Source organism: Eretmochelys imbricata, chromosome 1 (assembly GCF_965152235.1).
Source record: "Eretmochelys imbricata isolate rEreImb1 chromosome 1, rEreImb1.hap1, whole genome shotgun sequence".
Lineage (NCBI taxonomy): Eukaryota > Metazoa > Chordata > Testudines > Cheloniidae > Eretmochelys > Eretmochelys imbricata.
Window position 1 is genome coordinate 192,142,371 of NC_135572.1, and position 18,554 is coordinate 192,160,924.

Genomic DNA, 18,554 nt, shown 5'->3' on the forward strand with positions numbered 1-18,554 from the left:
TGCCTTGTAACTTTGTGTGCTGTAATGGGATGCTGCTACGGCTCAGACCCCAGCAGCGAGCCCACAAGCACGAAGGTCTCACCCTAGCTTCCACTAGCCTCGCTACTCCTTGCAGGGTGACTCCAACAGCTCTTCCAGTCCTGAGTCTCCCCAAATCCATTTACCGCAAGCTCCAAACTACCCAATATTTGGTCCTTTCCCCTCTGGTTCCTCACCCCCGAAGTTGTGAAACCTCATTTAGCACCGCAGTTATCACCTCACTTTGGCACGCGTGCACACATGCACACACTCCAGATTGTTTACTTTTTATCCCCAAATAGGGGTCTGTTGTGCAAACTAACATCTTATTTGATAGAAAAATGACAGATTCAAAGATGAACTAGCAAAGGAAGTGAACGTATACAAGTTACACAGAATATAAACAAAGACAGCTTCAGGCTTTACACTTCTACATCGGATAAATTACCTCTTCCAATGCAAGTTACCTATTGCCTTTGAAGAGTTTCCCGGAGCGTCCCCTGCCATAGAGGGGATCCAGCATTCATAGACAGTCCCCTCCTTTGAGACTGTCCCTCAGTTCTGGATGAAGACTTCAGTTTCAAGACTCCTTTTAAAAAAGAGCTTTTCTTCCTTCCTTTATTTATTTCCTGGCATGGTGACGCTCGGTTATTTATGGTGGAGAAATTCTAATTCGGAGACCCTGTCCCCCACTCGGTCCTGTCCATCCATTCACCCCAATCACTTCCCCTTACAGCTGGTAAAAAATGGGAGGGACCATGGTCTCTGCGCCCTCTCCCCCTCCGCCTCACCCCGTCAGTTCCGGCACCCCTGCATGGAGGTAAAGCTTTATAAACCTTATTCTTTATATACATGTATTCAAAACCACACCTGTCTACCTAGATCATAATGATTAAGTTTTGAATGTTACAATCTTTCAAACTCAACATATTTTTATCCACAATAACTGATTGTATACAATCAGTTCATTCAATTGCTTATTCTTGGGGGCGGGGAGGAGGTCAGACCCTCTGTTCTCCCCTTGGGGTTTTTGGACCCTGACTGTCACCATCATAACTCTCGACTCTATAGATTGATCTTAACTGGAGTCAAATGCTATCATATTTTTGCTGCCAGGTAGGTGCTCTGCTGGAGGGGCTGGAGGGAAAGGTTGGCAGTTGCATCCAGGAATTAGACAGTTATGGAAGGAAATTAAAGAGATGCATCTTATGACCAAATGCCATCTTCCTACAGATCCCTGATCTCCTTACTTAATGCACCATTAAAGGATCTTCCTTTTAAACAGAACAAATGAATTTCTTTCTTATTGTTTGCAACAAGACATTGTATAGTATTGCACATTACCACAATTACAGAGGAGTCGTCACGTTTTTCTGGCATAGTAAAATATGGACTGTTGTATTGCAAAAAGCTTTCAAACCAAGTATGTGCACAAGAAAAGCACCAAAAAAGGGATAAGTGTTTTGAAATTTGGTCATCCTTTCTAGCATACTCAAAGGAGGAAGGCTTTCCTGGCTAAATATTCTGGCTTGCAGGCTGATTCTTTGTACATTACTACAAGTTAATATTCAATGTAGCATGTCAATGTTTTACTGTAATTTTGCCTTAACAGAGTTTCAAATAAGGCCTTGATCTTGACTGGGGCCTGAAGGTAGTGCTGTAATACAAATAAGTAATAATAAAGACCAATTTTTTTAAAATTATCTTTATTTTAGAGATGTGAGTAAACGTTCTTATCCACATTTGACATGATTTCACCCTAAAACTGTTAAAATTTGATGGAGATTTTAAAAATGAGTCACAGTGAAAATAAACCAGAATAAGTTTTTGCCAGTGAGCATACATCATGCCCCTCAACACCTCTGCTACTCTGGTCATGAGTTTGTCCTCAGCAGTGTTTATTAATTGTGTTCTCTTGCTTGATAGCTTTATGATGTGGACAAATGTCCATTTAAACCTCAGATGAGCCTATGAAACTAATTTCAATTATGACCTATGCTAGTTATTAAACCTAGGTCTCTGAAAATGTATTAATAAATTGTCCCACACAATGCACTATCAAATAATATTGAAGTGTTAAATCAACTTTGTCACCGATGCATACAAAATAATTAATTACTTTTTATGGGGGAAAGGGGAACCAAACATTTATTGTTCCTGAAGCTTCTGTTTATAGAGTCAGCCTGTGTTAAACATACATTTCAGTGACTCATAACATAGCTGGAGTTTGGTCAGGCAATAAAAATATTAATATCCTACAACTTGTAAAGTATTATCCCTTATATACACAGGAATATTTTTCAGTATGGTGTGAATTGAAGCCATATAGTTTTACTGACATAACTCAACATGTGGACACTCTTATTCTGATATGTGTGTCTTTATTCCGTTTAATTTATGTTGCTTGGGAAGGGGCTTAAGGTAAACCAAAAAAAGCTACTCTCAGGGCTTGTCTTTATGTACAGCGCTGCAGTGAAGAGCTTTTCCTGTTGGTGTAGTTAATCCACCTCCCCCAGAGATGATAGTTTTCTTCATAGGCACAGACTACGTGGGTGCTCCGGGGCTGGAAAAAAATGGGAAAAAAATGGTGGGTGCTCAGAACCCACCGCCGGCCCCCCCATCAACTCCTCTCCACGCCCCCAGCACCTCCTGCCCGCCAGTGGGCCCCGCCGATCAGCACCTTCCCCTCCCTCCCAGTGCCTACCACCTGCCACGGATCAACTGCTTCACGGTGTCCGGAGGCCCTGGGGGGCAGGGCGGGAGGAGTGAGAGCACAGTGCGCTCGGGGGAGAGGACGGAACTGTGCAGGAAAGAGGCGGGGTAGGGACAGGAAAAGGCGAGGGGGGAAGAAGGGCGGGGATAGGACATTGGGGGAATGGGTGGAGTGAGGGCAGAGCAGTAGGGGAGCACCCCCCGGCAGATTCAAAACTCAGTGCCTATGGTACTGTTGACACCAGTGGCTAGTATAACTGCATCGCTCAGGAGAGTGCTCAGATGGAGGATGAAATTGGCAGATGCTGGTCCTTATGCTTCCGTTCTGAGTCTCCAATGGAACCGGCAGATCCTTCTTCCTACCCACTTTATCCACCAGTCTAACTTTTTTTGGTGAGCCGGTTTCTTAAGGTCCACGCACAAGGCATGCATCTCGATGGGCATGCGTTTTTTATGGACAGTCCTCAACAGGTATCTGTCCTTATGCCCATGAGAATGCCCCTTGCTCTCTCGGGAAGCCCTGGAGGAAGAGTCTTCGGGCTTTGAATCAGGGGGCTCCTGCATGTGCTCGGAGGGGTGCTGCTCAATTGGTGAAGCTGATGTACAAGAGGTCTCCCTGGCCCAGATCGGAGAGGGGTTCATAGCCTTCTCCATTAAACATTTTCTAATGTGAAGCTCATGGACTTAACGAGTTCTCAGTGGAAACAAGCAACAAACGCTGCACTTGGCCAAAATATCTCTCTCACCCAGACAGTAGAGGCAGTGTCTGTGACCAATGGGAAAGGATCTAGCGCAGGGGTCGGCAACCTTTCAGAAGTGGTGTGCCGAGTCTTCATTTATTCACTTTAATTTAAGGTTTCGCGTGCCAGTAATACATTTTAACATTTTTAGAAGGTTTCTCTCTCTAAGTCTATATATTATATAACTAAACTATTGTCATATGTAAAGTAAACAAGGTTTTCAAAATGTTTAAGAAGCTTCATTTAAAATTAAATTAAAATGCTGATCTTACTCCTCTGGCCCGCTCAGCCCATTGCCGGCCTGGGGTTCCGTTCACCTAGGCCGGCAGCGGGCTGAGCGGGGCCTGCGGCCAGGACCCTGGCTGGCAAGGGGCTAGCAGCCAGAACCCCAGACTGGCAGTGGGCTGAGCGGCTCAGCCCGCTGCCACTCAGCCCACTGCCGGTCTGCTGTTCCATCCGCCGGTTCCTGCCAGCCAGGGTCCCGGCTGCCGGCCCCGCTCAGCCCGCTGCCGGTCTGGGGTCCCGGCCCTGCCCACATAGAGTGGGTACCTACCTTCTCCCTGGTTCTGGCCCATTCTCTTCCTCTCTGTCTGCACTGAGCTGAGGGTGGGAGTGCACTGAACACAGGGCTAGGGGTGAAGAAGCAGGCTGGGGGTTGGGGTGTAGGTTCTGGCCAGGAGCTAGAATGCAGGAAAGGGCTCAGGGTTGGGGCAGGAGGTTTGGGTGTGGAGTGCTTACGTGGGCAGCTCCCATTTGGTGCGAGGGTGCAGGTGGGAATGTGTTGGGGGGTGCAGGAGCTCCCATTTGGTGCTCAGGGTGGGGGTGGGAATGTGGGGGGTGCAAGAGTCAGGGCATGGAGTGGGAGGGGCTGGGGGTGTGTGAGGAGGGTGCAGGAGTCAGGGCAGAGGGCTGGGGGCATGTGTGGGAGGTGCTGGAGTCAGGGCTGGGGTCCTGGGGAGGTGCAGGGCTCAGGGCAGAGGGCTGGGAGTATGTGGGGGGGGTGCAGGGGTCAGGGCAGAGGGCTGGGGGCATGGGCTAGGGTTGTGGGGGTGCTCACAGCCCCCTGCCCAGAGCAGCTCATGGCAGGGGGCTGGAGGGGATATGCCCTGATTCCACCCCCCTTCCCCAAGGCCCCGTCCCCACCTCTTCTCCACCTCCTCCCCAGAGCAACAAGCGCGTTGCAGCTCTGCTTCTCCCCCTCCCGCTCAAGGGCCATCAGCAGGTCAGCGGCAGGGAGGGAGAGGAGGAGGGGCAGGAACCCAGCATGCTGGGGGAAAAGGTGTGTGGGGGGGGTGCTTGCCTGCCCTGCAGCAGCAGCCGCCACAGAGCAAGCTTCTTCACCCTACCCCTGCGGGGAGGCGGTGCAGGAGGGTGGAGAAGAGCAGGCCTGGGCGGGGAGAATTTTTAATGGCACGCTGCTGCCTGCCGGGGTCCCGGCCTGGGTTTGGCAGCAGGCTGAGCGGAGCCGGCGGCTGGGACCCAGCAGGCAGCAGCTTGCCATTAAAAATCAGCTCGCATGCAGTCTTTAGCATGCGTGCCGTAGGCTTGCCGACCCCTGATCTAGCTCAAGAGATGCAGTTTCTGAAGCCCAGGAGTTGGCACAGTCCCTGATCGTGAAGAAGGAGCTCCCACTCAGGGAAACAAACTGCACTAACTATACTAAAGTAACTGCCCCAGGCTAAAAAGAGAAACTATTTACAATTGTATTCACAAGGTTTCTGAAAGGCTAAAGGAGATGACTCTAGATTCTGACCTAGACCATAAGGCAGTAAGAAGGAACTGAGGGGGCATTGACCTGCACTGCCTCTTACGCCTTTGCTCAGAAACACAAGGAGATGTACTGCACATGTGCAGGCCAACAAACACTGCCTGTTACCGGCTCCAGACTCCGGTGCTTCGTGTACATGCATATCCCCCACGTGTAGAATACACAGATGGCCCAGCAATTGAAGAAGTCTTCTCTTCCCCGTTCTTTTTTTGCACAGACCTGTGCCTGCCGCTAATGGGGAGGAGGGGTCCGAGTGAGGACAGTGGCTTCAGCAGATGTTACTGAGCATGCCCAGTACAAGCGAAGAAGCAACTCTGGGTCACATGTTTTATTTGTGCCTGCCTTTCCACACCATTGGCATGCACAGTGACCAAGAGAACTAGCAATGGAAACACAAGGGAGTTTGCAAAAATGAGCACATTCAAGCCCAGTGCAGACAAAGTGACAGATCTAACCTGGGCACATGTAGCATAGCCCTGTTCTTACCACCTAGCGCTTCTGACAGTGACAAAGCACAGTGAAACTAATGTTTAAAAATTATATAATACATAGGTTGGGAAAAGAGTATCTGTACATCTGGGTATAGTGCTTAGATTCTCCACAAATGCAAAGTTTGTTTTTTTAAAACGTCATATGATACATAGAGTACATAATCAGCAATACCCCAACATTTAGTCAAATAGATTTAACAATACAGTTTAGGTATTAGAATCCAAATACTCGGGTACATCACTCATGAAAAGTTATACAGAGATTTGGTTGTGGAAAGCAAAATATATCAACGAGCGGAGATTTTTCTCTCAGTTACTGAGAAGTAGGATAAGTTGTCCATTTAGAGGAAAAAAAACCAGTCCATCAGGAAAGTATTTCAGTTACTTTCTGGACTGCGCTTCTCATCGGCTCTCCAGCTCATCCCTCCTGGTATTGCCAATGTCCAATGATATGTTCTATGTAGATGTCCCTCGACCACTTGATGGCGTCTGACACTATAGTTGTCGCATCAGCTGAGCGTAGCGCTGACCGATTCCGCATTCTCTCAGCACTTGCTTGTTACCGGGGTCCCATGCACCCAGGGCTCCAACAATCAGTGCATGAGTTTGGACCTCATAGCCCCTAGCTCTCAGGGTGTCAGCCGGAGGGGTATATTTCTCCAGCTTTCGAGCTCGGGCATCATGGAAGGCTGGGGTCCTGTTTTCGAAGGACACTGTGATGTCCACCATCATGATCTTCTTGTAGTCCTTGTTGGTGACTTAAGACCTTTAGTCCTACTGATGTTCAACGAGACTTAGGCTCTTAAGCCACTTTTGAAAATGAGACTTAGAAGATGTTGCAAATTTTATTTTTGTTTAAATGGTCACTTGGCTTTTACTACTTCCCCCTGAATCAAGTCACAAAATGTATTTCAGTTAAGTGCTCAAAATAAGTTTTCTGAACAAACCCTCAGTCACTGAAATATTTGCAACAAACACAGAAGTGGTGGAAATTTCGCAAGTTGAAATTCAGTTTTTAATTTGCTGATCAGGAATAACTTCTCTCACTCTTTAGAAACAAAACAGCAGCTGCCACAGTGACCATGCACAAGCGTTCTGTATAGCTGGCAGGAATACTTTTTAATGCAGCATTTCTGTAAAACAGTTGAGAATCTAAGTATCAAAAATACCACACAGTATATCCAGGAATTCAGTTTGATCTCTCATATTTTGAAGAAATTAACTTATTTGCTGGTATATATATCTGCTAATTTTTGTAATCAGCGCAAGAGCTCATTTCAAGTGCTGAGTCAGTAACTTAACTTGATGTTTTCAGCTACCTGTATTGCAGCAGCTGTTGTACATTTCATGTCTACTTGAGCAGCATTTGGTCCTAATTGTCACATTGCACAGTACGATGCACAGAGGACAGAATAGTCTCTCTCTTTCTAAATGATTGTTTGTGGCAGGTCTACAACATCCATTCATACAATGGCACTGACAGCCACAGGTCCGGATCATCTGGTGCAATGCACACACTATATTGCAGCCCCAGTGGATTACGGCCCTAAACCTGGCAGAGCTCCACATTGGGAGGATCATCTTCATATTGATGAATCCTCCAGTAGCATAAGACTCATGTTGCCACCCCCTACAAGCATAGCAGTTTGGGGATAAAAGGGAAGTGCATCCCTGTACCTGCCATATCTGCTCTTTGGAGCTGAGGGCAGCTGACTCAGATCGAGCTTGGCACACAGTTTCAGGATGAAGGGTCTGGAAAATTCACCTCTGGGCCCAGTTTCTGAGCTGCCCTGTGCATTTCTTAGCCATTGTTGAGGATCTGGGCCACAACATACACTTTGGAGATACACCAACTACTGAATTGTGGGCTATAAAACCTCATGTAAAGTTATCCTAGAAGACTGTACTCATGCTGTGATGTAAATCGGAATTAATGGCTTTAGCTATTTGTTCTCCTCCCCTCTTAGCAATGTCAGGAGCCTCATAAGTCTGCTTCTTACTCTGTAAGACTTTCAGGGGCAGGGATTGCGCTGGACATTTTATGGACACAATTTCCCCAGCTGTCTCTTTATTCTGTACACCATTCTTGTTTTCCTTACCTGAAGTGTCTATATTTATTTAGTATAAGCAGGATTAACTCTACTGAAAAGCTATGCTGTCATTCTACTCATTTTGATATGACTGGAATTCCCAAGAGGATATTTTGCACAAGCCCCCTGGGAGGCTATAGTCAGCTTTGCTGATGGAAAAACCATGTGAGCTTTTCAAGAAGCATCTTGGATATGCAGCAGGGGGAAAAGCAGATGCATAAATTCTCTTACACTGTTACCCTCAAGAAGAATTAATCAGAAAACAATTCTAGTTAGTCTACCCCCTGCAGTGTTAGCCCCAAAGGGAAATTTGCGCAAAAGATGAGTTGAAGCCACAAAATGCAGATCCATATTCTGAACATCCCAAAGGTCAGGAGTGCCTGGCTCCTGGGTTTTGATTTGGCTATTTATAAACTGAGCACAAAATAGGGATCTGAGATTTTGAATATTCCCAAAGTCCATCTTCTCAAACTTGTTTCAGGGATATTTGTGAACCATCCTGTGCTTTGAGTAAACACAATACACGGCAAAAATATAATGGGCTTTTTGCTATGGCTGCTACAAGCATATACAGTAAGGATTATGGAGCAACAGTTACATAATTAGGATTGTAAAGAAGTTTCCATTAAAAGACATTTGACTCCCTCCTACCTGAAATCTACAAAAAAGTCACAGCAGTGTCAAAAGTGACAAGTTTGATCTGGAACAGATATAGATTTCCTCCCCCCAATGAACTGTGAACTAAATTGTTAGGAATTAGGGCTTGCAGCTGAGTCTGGGACCAGCTAGCTCCACCTCTCTAAAAAGCAACAGAGGACTCACAACTGAATCACAGTTGGCTTGCAGCGCAATCACCTGATTAGCCATAACACCCAATTGGCTGAAGGAACCAGACACGCTCTTAAGCCCAGCAGCAGCATGAGGCCAACAGCTGTTTAATCTTAATGCCCTCATCTGTGATTGTTCCTGTGTCTGCCTTGTTCCCAGCCCTCCTCTGACCACTGGGCCCAGCCACCCTTCTCATCAGTCTGTGACTTAAAACAGATAAAAGGGTTCTTTAGTTGACCCTCTAAAAATAGAGCTAGTGAAAACAATTTCAAACTTTTTTTTTTTTGGCCAATTTATAGCAAAAAAACAAAACAAAACCCCTCTGAAAGATAAAACCTAATTCACTGGATACTCAATAGCAAGGAATATATGTTAGCCTATTATGTCCCTCCCCCCACAAAAAAAGGAGTATTGTAATAACAGGAAATACACCTTTCTAACTTTATCACCAAACAGTAAAGCCCTCACCCCATGGATGTAAGCAGATATATGCCATACTCATGATGGTATACAGTTTTAAGCAGGTAGCATATTTTTTTTTAATCGAGCTTCTTAAGAACATACTACTATATATGCATAGCAAACTATATCTACTGCTTTAGGGCCATATTCTGCCACTCACACCTACAGTGTGGTCAGTGAGGCCACTTGAACAAGAAAGTGCTAGACAAAGAGGATAAATGTGTCAGAATCTGGCCCACAGTGAACATGCTTTGGGCACAGACCAACATTTCTAAACTTAGATGCCTAAAGTTTGGCACCAAAATCCATGGATTTACAGCGCCCAGTGAGACCACTGTTCAGCACCTCAGCATCCCCCATTACAATACCTGAACATGATTTAGGTGCTTAATTTTACCTTGAAAATTTTGGCCACAATGTCTGCCAAAGGACAACATTTAAAGGTGGTATTTACATCATAAAAGTGATACATCGCAGTGAGTAACTGCGGAATGTACAATAGACTGCAGGTCTACCAGATGAGTCAGCAGAGAATATCCCTTGAGGTAGAACTAGGAGGACAGTAACAACGTGTTAGAAGCAGCAAAGAGTTTAGTATCAAGCCATCCAAGATCCCTGTAATTTAAATGTTTTCCCACCACAGCTTCCAGAAAAGCATTTTTCTCACGCTGGGAGAAGCGCTTTCTGTTCAAAATGTTCAATACCAAAACTCTCTCACATTATTTATGTCTGTTCCAAGCGGCCCAAGTTTTGTGCTTCTCTGTTGGGTCAAGTCCTCAGCTCCAGCCAACCGTTGTTCAGTGCATGAGTATGTGAAAGGGAGTTCAGCATGTTATTCCACCCTACCCACCCCCCCTCACACAGAGTCCTGGGAGCGGGGACAACCAGGGGTCAAATCAGCCCCTGGCAAATTATCCAAACAACAGCCCAATAACTACTCCACCAGCCCAATAAAGCCAGAGTGCTCTGGCCATACCCCTAATGTTCCCTTAGCTCGGATGGGGGGAGGGGGCAAGATCAGGTAACACAGAACTGGATAAGCTACCTTTATGTCACCAGGAAGAGATTCCCTTACTCAAGGGGAAACTCCAGCTGTTTGTTTAAAATTCTGCTTTCCATCCTCTTTGTGCCATCAGAGCTCCTTATTAGTAACTACTTCGATTTTGTTTCTTTACAACAATTATTACAGTATAAAATAAGTAAATAATGAGGTACTGCTCCATATTAACATTGGGATGCAATGAAAAAAAGTGACCTGCAAACTAGTATAATTGCACCTAGGCAATAGTAACTTATACTTGGCAAAAGAATAGTTGCCTATGACCTAAAATGTCATTACATCATTTGAAGTGGTGTTTTTCAGGCCGCCCCTGAAGCATATAAAGTCAGAAAAATCAAAGGGATAAGAAATAACTGTCTCCTTCATTATTCTTTTCTAAAATGAGAGGAAATAGAAAAATCAATTAAAGTAGCCCAAGGAGGTTCCAAAGCATATTGCTTCACAGGATGAGAGGACGATCATACGTGTTTCAGAAAACTTGGCCAAGAAACTCTGACAGAGAGATGGTGTCATGGAATAAATACAGCTGTGCAAATAATGGAATTTTCTGTTTGATGGCAAATCTGAAAAAAATAATTTAAAGAATGTTTCAGGTTCACCCAAGACCAATTTTTTTTTCATTTTCAGCAAACAAAAAAAACCACACAAAAAAAAACATTGTAGGTTGAAAAATGTTTTGTATTAGGAATTTAAAAATGAAAATTTGTTTTGAATTAAAAAGTTAGAATGTTTCATTTGGAAAATTTTTTTTTTCAAAAAATATTTTAAGTTTTTTCATTGACTGAAACATTTTGCGAATGTGTGTCAATTTTGCCTAATTGCTTTGGTGTCACTGAATGTGCATTTTTCTCAAAAATAATTTTGGTCAAAAAATTTCACCCAGCTCTAGCATTCACTCAGGCAAGAATAGAAAATGATCATGATCCAGAAAGAAACTCAAAATAGAACAGATGTGTCATCAGTAAGGTAAGTGCTTCTTGGATAGGAGCATCCAGAAGAAGTGCTGTGTCAGCAATCATGTCTTCATTCCCTGAATCTACGTAATGTCATGCCATAGCAAATGGGCCTAACTGATACACTAACCAAGTAGAAAAGAAGGACAGCCCAATAAGTAGGTATAACCAATGTCAATCTAGAAACCAGAAAATAGATTACTGGTAACAAAATACAACAGTACGTGGGGGATTGGTTTCTTCAGAATTCTCTCAAAGCCCATAATGATACAGCTGGGAATCTTTTGTTTTTTCTTCCACTCATGAGATAGAATTGTTGAAACTCAGAATTTGACTTGGAAAGACAGTTGCATATTTGCGTAGATGCCCCCTTTATTACTGAGCTCCATTCCTCTATTCTCCAAAGTCTCACTGGACATCTCCCTGATCCTTTCCCTGGATAAACCAAACAAAACAAAACAGTCTGGACGGGAGTGGGAGATATGTGCTGGAACTTGCTTTGTCAAGAGCTTACGTTAACTTTTAATTTACTTTTCCTCTGGGGCTGACACTGAGCAAACTTTATATGAAAGAAACCCCTTCAATTCAGAGTGGTGGTCTTAATTTAAATTTGACTTTGTCTTCATACACTTTGTTTCCAGATAAATTATATTTTGCAGGGAGAACCTGGAAGTGAACCAGTTTGGATAAAATAAAATCCAACCCACAATATTCACCCAAAATTCAAATGCAATAATTTCCCTAAATGTTTATTTCACTTATTTTTGTGCTCCTCTGCACTTCCTGGTTCCACTGAAATTCCTGGGTCCAAATGCAACATAAAACGGTCTTCTCAGCGTATTTCTGATTGGACCAGAAAGTGGAAAAAACAGGAATAGCATGAAAGAGCCTATGATTTTTGGCTGTGCTATCAATGTATTTACATCACTTGCCACTTTTCTCCCGCTCTGAAATGGGGTCTCTTCATGTATGCACCTATATCAGTATATGTAAGATAAATGTTTGTGTAACTGCCTCTAGATTTTTTGTATTGTACTATCCCTTTGTACTGACCTAGTGCTTCGACACAAAACATTTAATGCATAAAATTAACTCAAGAGACTGCAGTCTTTGCAAATTGACTTTTGCAAGCAGATCTGAGAAAAATAAGTTATGAATCAGAAATTTTGAAGACAACATTTGAGTATTTGAAAAAGTGTTTTTGCTAAATTACATGGAATTTTGTTCACAGGAAGTAGCAAGAAAATACATTGTCATATCTTAAATAATATTAAGTATATGTATTAGTATTACGTTATATTAAGTACATTGTTTACCTTTATTGAACAGGAGAAATCGAAAAATACTTCCTAGTTTTGTGTCTTTCATCCAAGAATTTAAATATATAGTACTAAGGTGTTTGGTCTTGCCATCTGTATATCATGCAAATCTTCTTCATAATGAAAAACACTGATATCTTTTACTAATAAGGGGACATTATGTCGGTCTTTCACCTTCTGGCTATACAGTCTGGCAACAAAAGCTTTAGAAAGTTTTTGCATCTTTCCACAAATTCATTTTGCACATTGTTGACAAACTACAAGCTTCACTGCATTTGAACTGCTTACAGAAAAATCCCTGCCTTCCTGAGATGCAGCACATATTTTAAAAACAATACTTCCTAGATATATTAAAACACCTTCAGACTTTTTTGTTCAATTTTCACAAGACCTGGAATGAAAAAAAGTATCTTAAAGTAAGAAGAATAGCTCAGAACACACGCTGATTGAAATACAGCTAGATACCTTTGGCTTTTATCATTGAGGTGTCTGTTATCTGCTCTTGTCGTGCTCAGGCTTCTGTTCTAGAAACCCACAGTTGCAAAAGCTGAGAAAATGAAAGGGATACAGGCTTCTCAATGATTTTGCTCTCCCTACACAAGAGTTGTGAATTAAACTACCCATGAGCTTCAATTGAGTCACTCGGTTCACATCCTGAAAGCGTGTCTGTCTCGAAAAATGCAGGGGAAAATGCAAGATGTGGAAAGGGAGTTTGACAAAGATTTCAACTGTAGTGACACAGGTTTATGCGTACAATGGCATGAAATCTAATGATTTCCCAGGAGATTCCAAAACAGGCCATGTTATTGGAAGCTGTTACCACCAGTAGAGATGATCAACATTTTTATTGGAAACTTATTTTCCAAGACAAATTGCCTTCTTTACTACTAAAAATTTCCCACCAAATTTAGTATTTTCTAAATATTTTCTTTGTTTTTTAAACCAAAATATGTATTTTCCCCTCTTGTTTACTCCTTTATAAAACTTTAGCAATAAAATTATATAATTTTCCCGTTTTTATACCCTTTGGAATTTTCTAAACTTTGGAAAAATTGTAGAGTGGCAAAAGAGAAAAGTGAGAAAAAATGACAACTATATTACAGTTTATTGGTTGTTGTGCGAAATCAAGAATGGAATATCACAAAAGTGACAGAAAAAGTAGTTTATTTTAAATACCATGAAAAACTGAAAGCAATTTAGCAGTTATTTGTTGTTTATATTTCAGTAGCACCTCAGGCCCCAACTGGATTGAACTCTAATATGCTGGAGGCTGTATAAACACAAATACACGGTTTCTGCTCTGAATATTCAATATTGTCCAATAAGAGATCACCAAAAGACTTCTTAGAGTTCTTGAATACTTTTCATTTTTGTGTTGTTTCAAGCAGGACAGTTTTTGCATGTCTTCTGTATTACATGAAATAGCGAACTTATGCAAAATTTATAATACATTTAGTGTGAAACATATCAACACTTGAAAGTCGCCATTTGAAATCTAAAATAAACTATTTGTGCTTTTCATGTGACCAGAACAAAGTGAAAATGTGCCACATAGACCATATGACTCAGGATGTTTTACAAAAGTTTGTCAAATTATAAGAAATGAACATTTTGGGAAATGCCAATAAGTCAATTACATCATATTTATATTCTGAAAATAAAATTACACAAAATAAGAACTGACTAGGCATTGTGTTTTGGAGAGATTTAAAAAAAATGTTTAAACCTATTGAATGAGTTCATAGTTTCATATTTACAACTGGAGAAAATGCTATCAGAAGAGTCCTTTGGGTAAATGTCTCACAGCTCTAAACTAGAAATGATGCTGAAGAGGACAACAAAGTTAAACAAAAGCATCAAATTACAGTATATGTTAGATCAACCATCAATTTTAAGGGCTCTTAACTTACTGTTGACAGGCCATATGTACTATAAAGCATAGCTATACAAATACCACATCAAGCATGATTTCCTAAGGCTGAAGAATGCTGCACAGGTTTTAAGCCTACGTTCTCGCAAGCCTTTCACCACCAAGGTACAAAGTCAAAACCAGACCATTGCAACTGGGACTGAAACATGTTATCATCTGGTTGTTTTCTGGTTGAAAAAGAATTGGGAATTTCAGTCTAATTCCTAATAGCGGTTTGCGTTTTAGCATTTTTACCAAGCCAGTAAAACAGTTAGCCACCAAACCCTCATTGTCCCCTAGCTCAAAAGATAAATAAAAAGCCACTGATTCCTAGTCCTAACCTCCTGCCCATCAGAAAAAGTCAACTGAATTTGCTATAATGCTCACATCCCACTCTGCGTTCATGTAAATGAATAACCCTTTTTTAAAAATACACACACACACACACGTCCTTGAAAGATCTCCCTATTTTCAAGTCCTGTCACTGTCAGTTTGTCAGACAAAAGTGTTTTGTCCTAGTATATGTAATTCCCAACGGACAGGATATTGGAAGGAGCCACTGGGTAATGAGCTGGTGAAACTAACAACCAACAGGGTGAGCACATGTACACCTCAGAGACCAAGGCCCTCATGTCCATCATACAATTATGTTACCACTTTGCCCTTCATGAAGTCTCACAGTGACCACGCCTTTAAGCCAGCCTTTTCCCATACACAGAGAGATGCATGCAGAATTTGAGGCCAAAGTTCTTAAGCTTCATTTTCCAAAGTTAGGCATCTAAAACCATGTGTAGCCACCTATGTCACTGGCCTGATTTTCAAAGGTGATGAGCAAGCTGCAGCTTGCTCTGGAGTCAATCGAAGCTTCAGGTTTCAGCATTATGAATTTAGGCACCTAACTAGACACCCAAGTTGAAGATTTTGGTTTACGCAAATGGATAGAGACCACAAATGGCACCAGTTTCAGAGCTGGGATTAGTTATTGGATAGGTCCACTGAGATCATCATGCTTTTCATGCTATTAAAATGCCTCTGCTTTTGGCCAGAGACCATGCTGGCTGTTCTGCCAACGAACTGATTGAACCTTAGGCAGCTAGCTGGGAAACAGCTTAGAGAGCACCATCAGCAGTAGCTTGAGAAGCACCACCTCCCTGCGAATGAGCTAAAAATCTAGGGACCAGTGTCTGTGGTCTTTCCAAAACCTCAAACTTCAGTGACAATCTTGTCACTCTAGTCATCAATTTGCTTATATTTCCCAGCTAACTTCACAAGGAAAAGGATAATAATTTACTTTTTTTTAAATATTAATTGAAACAAAGATACATATTTATACCATAAGGGACAAAGATGACCGTTACTCTGCCTTGTACTGATGCCAAGAAGAAAATAATGAAAAAACAAATCATTAGAAGTCTGTTAAATCTATTCTGGGACTGCAAACACTAGAAATCATTCAATCATATGTTTATTTAGAAACTTTGTCTATTTATTTTTAATAACCACTCACGCTTCACTGAATGCTATGTACTTTTCATGTTTCTTTTAAACAGAGTCTCATGAAGGCAAATCATTCACTGCTCTATTATTTTCATCTATACATATATGAATCTCTCTCTCTCCTCCCCACCTTACACACCCCTTTCCTGCTCCCAAATAACTATGGGCTGACCAGAATACAAGAATTCTGTTTTATGAAGAATTTTGAGGTTTTGAAATTTGAAATCTTCTTCAGAATGAAATTGAGACTTAAAAAATGCAAATGAAACAAATATGAGAAACACACCCAAGAGTAGCCAACAGCCTGGTAGAACTAGCTTTCATCCTAGAGCTGAGAAAACTTTCTGATGGACATTTCATTGAAACTGATATGTTTCTCCAAAAAGGCTCAGTTTTGACAAATCTGCATTTTCTGATGGAAAAATTTCCCAAAGAATTCCCAGCCAGCTCTAACAGGAGCATAAAGTATTTACATGAAAGTAAGATTGGAGATTGACTCTGTACTGTAGTAACACCAAAATTATTTGGGTGCCTTAAATGTGCTTTTCTAGACATGAAACATTTCAATTTCTTTCAAGTTTCATCTTAACTACTTCGCATTTCCTGGGTTTATGATAATAATTTTGGGTATAATTGCATAGTTCTTGGAATATATTTTAACTATTAGGTTACTGTAGTGTACTCTTTACCTTAATTCCATTTTAACTTGGTCTGTGTCTGGGAATAATATAATTGCCTTGATTCTCTTCTAATTTAAACTACTGTAAATCAGGAATAACTCCTTGGAAGTCAATGGAGTCACACCAGTGTTGAACTGGTTTTACTGAGAAAAGAATCAGACCCACATGTCTCCACCAAAGGAGTATTTTAAGGGGTAAGTAATCCCTCCACAAGAGAACTAATTTAGAACTATATTTAACTAGTATCTTTGTGCATCTTTTTGAAGTTTCCAAATCCTTTAGAACTATATCCACAGAGATAGTTTATTTTATTTTTTCAGACACCACATATCCCAAAAGCAAAAAGGGCTGCAACACTTTTGGGCATGTTACAGTGGTCAATGAAGTGAGAAACATGTTTTCTACTATGGCACATCACCTGAGCTGTGCTTTGCCATAAAATTGCATCATGGCACAACTTTGCCATAAAATTGCAACATGACACAACTGAGTGAGAAGTGTAACCACTGAAGCCTCAGCGGATTTGCTGTTTTGACTGATTCTGTTTAACACCTTCAGATAAATTACTCTGAAAAACTCAAATAGTTTCAGGTTGTCCAAGTTTTGTAGTATCACAACAACGGGGGAACAATAGTTAGCACAATGACAGGTATAGCAAAGAGACATAGGAAGCTTTGAATAGGATAAGGAACCAGGGACCAGAAGTTTGTTTATTTTGTCAAGAGATGTGATACAAGGCATCTAAGGAGACCCAGCAGATTTCTTATTAAAAGGATTTGAGTTAGATGAGATATAGGAAAGAAGACTTATGGATAATGGCAAGAGAAAACTGCATGAAGCAAGGTCTCAAAATGTGTCCAAAGAAATTATTATAATGAAAGGCAATAGGGTCAGTGGGGAGGTCACACACCCTGGGGTGGTTTGCACTTCAAATCAGAGATTCAGTCAAAGATTTCAAGTTTCAAAGGATTGGGGATAGCGCAGGAGGCATTTCAAAAAGTGTCTATTTTTGTTTCAACCATTTCATCCGCAACCTAACAAAAATCCATTAGAAAGCAACTGAAAATAAAATCACAAATGTGATGACTCTTTAGCTCTGTACATCTGGATTCCCAGGTTTTAGGCATCATCACTGGAGAAGTAAAGGAAAGTGAGCACAGAAGAATTGGCTGGTGAATGGAATTATACACGTGCCCGGCAAAAGGAGGTGTGGGTGTAGGGCAACAGTTTCTCCTCGTTCCTTCCAATTCCCTTTTACAAACAAACAGACACTTTTAGTTAGGGATCATTATTACATTGCTGGGCATTAAATTATTTTCCATTCCATCAATTAAAAAAATACTCATGGAATGAGTCAGACTGACTTCTCTGGAAACTATAGTTCTCTAGCAACAAAACAGGCAGAGCATGGGCAGTGGCAATACCAGTTTTCACCCACACCCAAACAAGGGCAGAGATGGTCTCTGCCCTCTCCTCCAGTCATTTCCTGGAAGCCATCAAATTTCACAGCAGACAGCTAGCTATCTGTCATCCATACACCAATCACTGCAGATATTAGGAAAGTAGAATGACTGAGCGCGCTCTCTCTCTCTCACACACACACACACTTTCCCACACCTTCTCCAGATTTCCTCCAGCACATTAGGAAAAGGCAATAGACTATTTAAATCCCTCAGTGTGTGAGAAAAACATTTTACATTTGAAAAGTTTTTTAAAAGCTTAATTCTTGATTTTGTTGTTAGCATTATTTTAAACTAAGCAAAAGGTGAGGTGAGTGAATGCAGGGAGTGCGCACAAATAGAAAAATTAAGTATGGTGAAGTCCCCACCGAATTTTTTGGCAAGAAACCTGTTTATCAAGATGAAGGAACAAAGAAAATCAAATCAATGTTACCCCTGGAGATATTATTCTGTAATATTACAGCCCTCATAAATCATGAAATAAACCATTTTATCAGTGAATTTAATTTTTGTCCTTATTAGCAGAGCATATTCTTTTTGCTTCTGGTCTGCATAGCTTATCTTAGT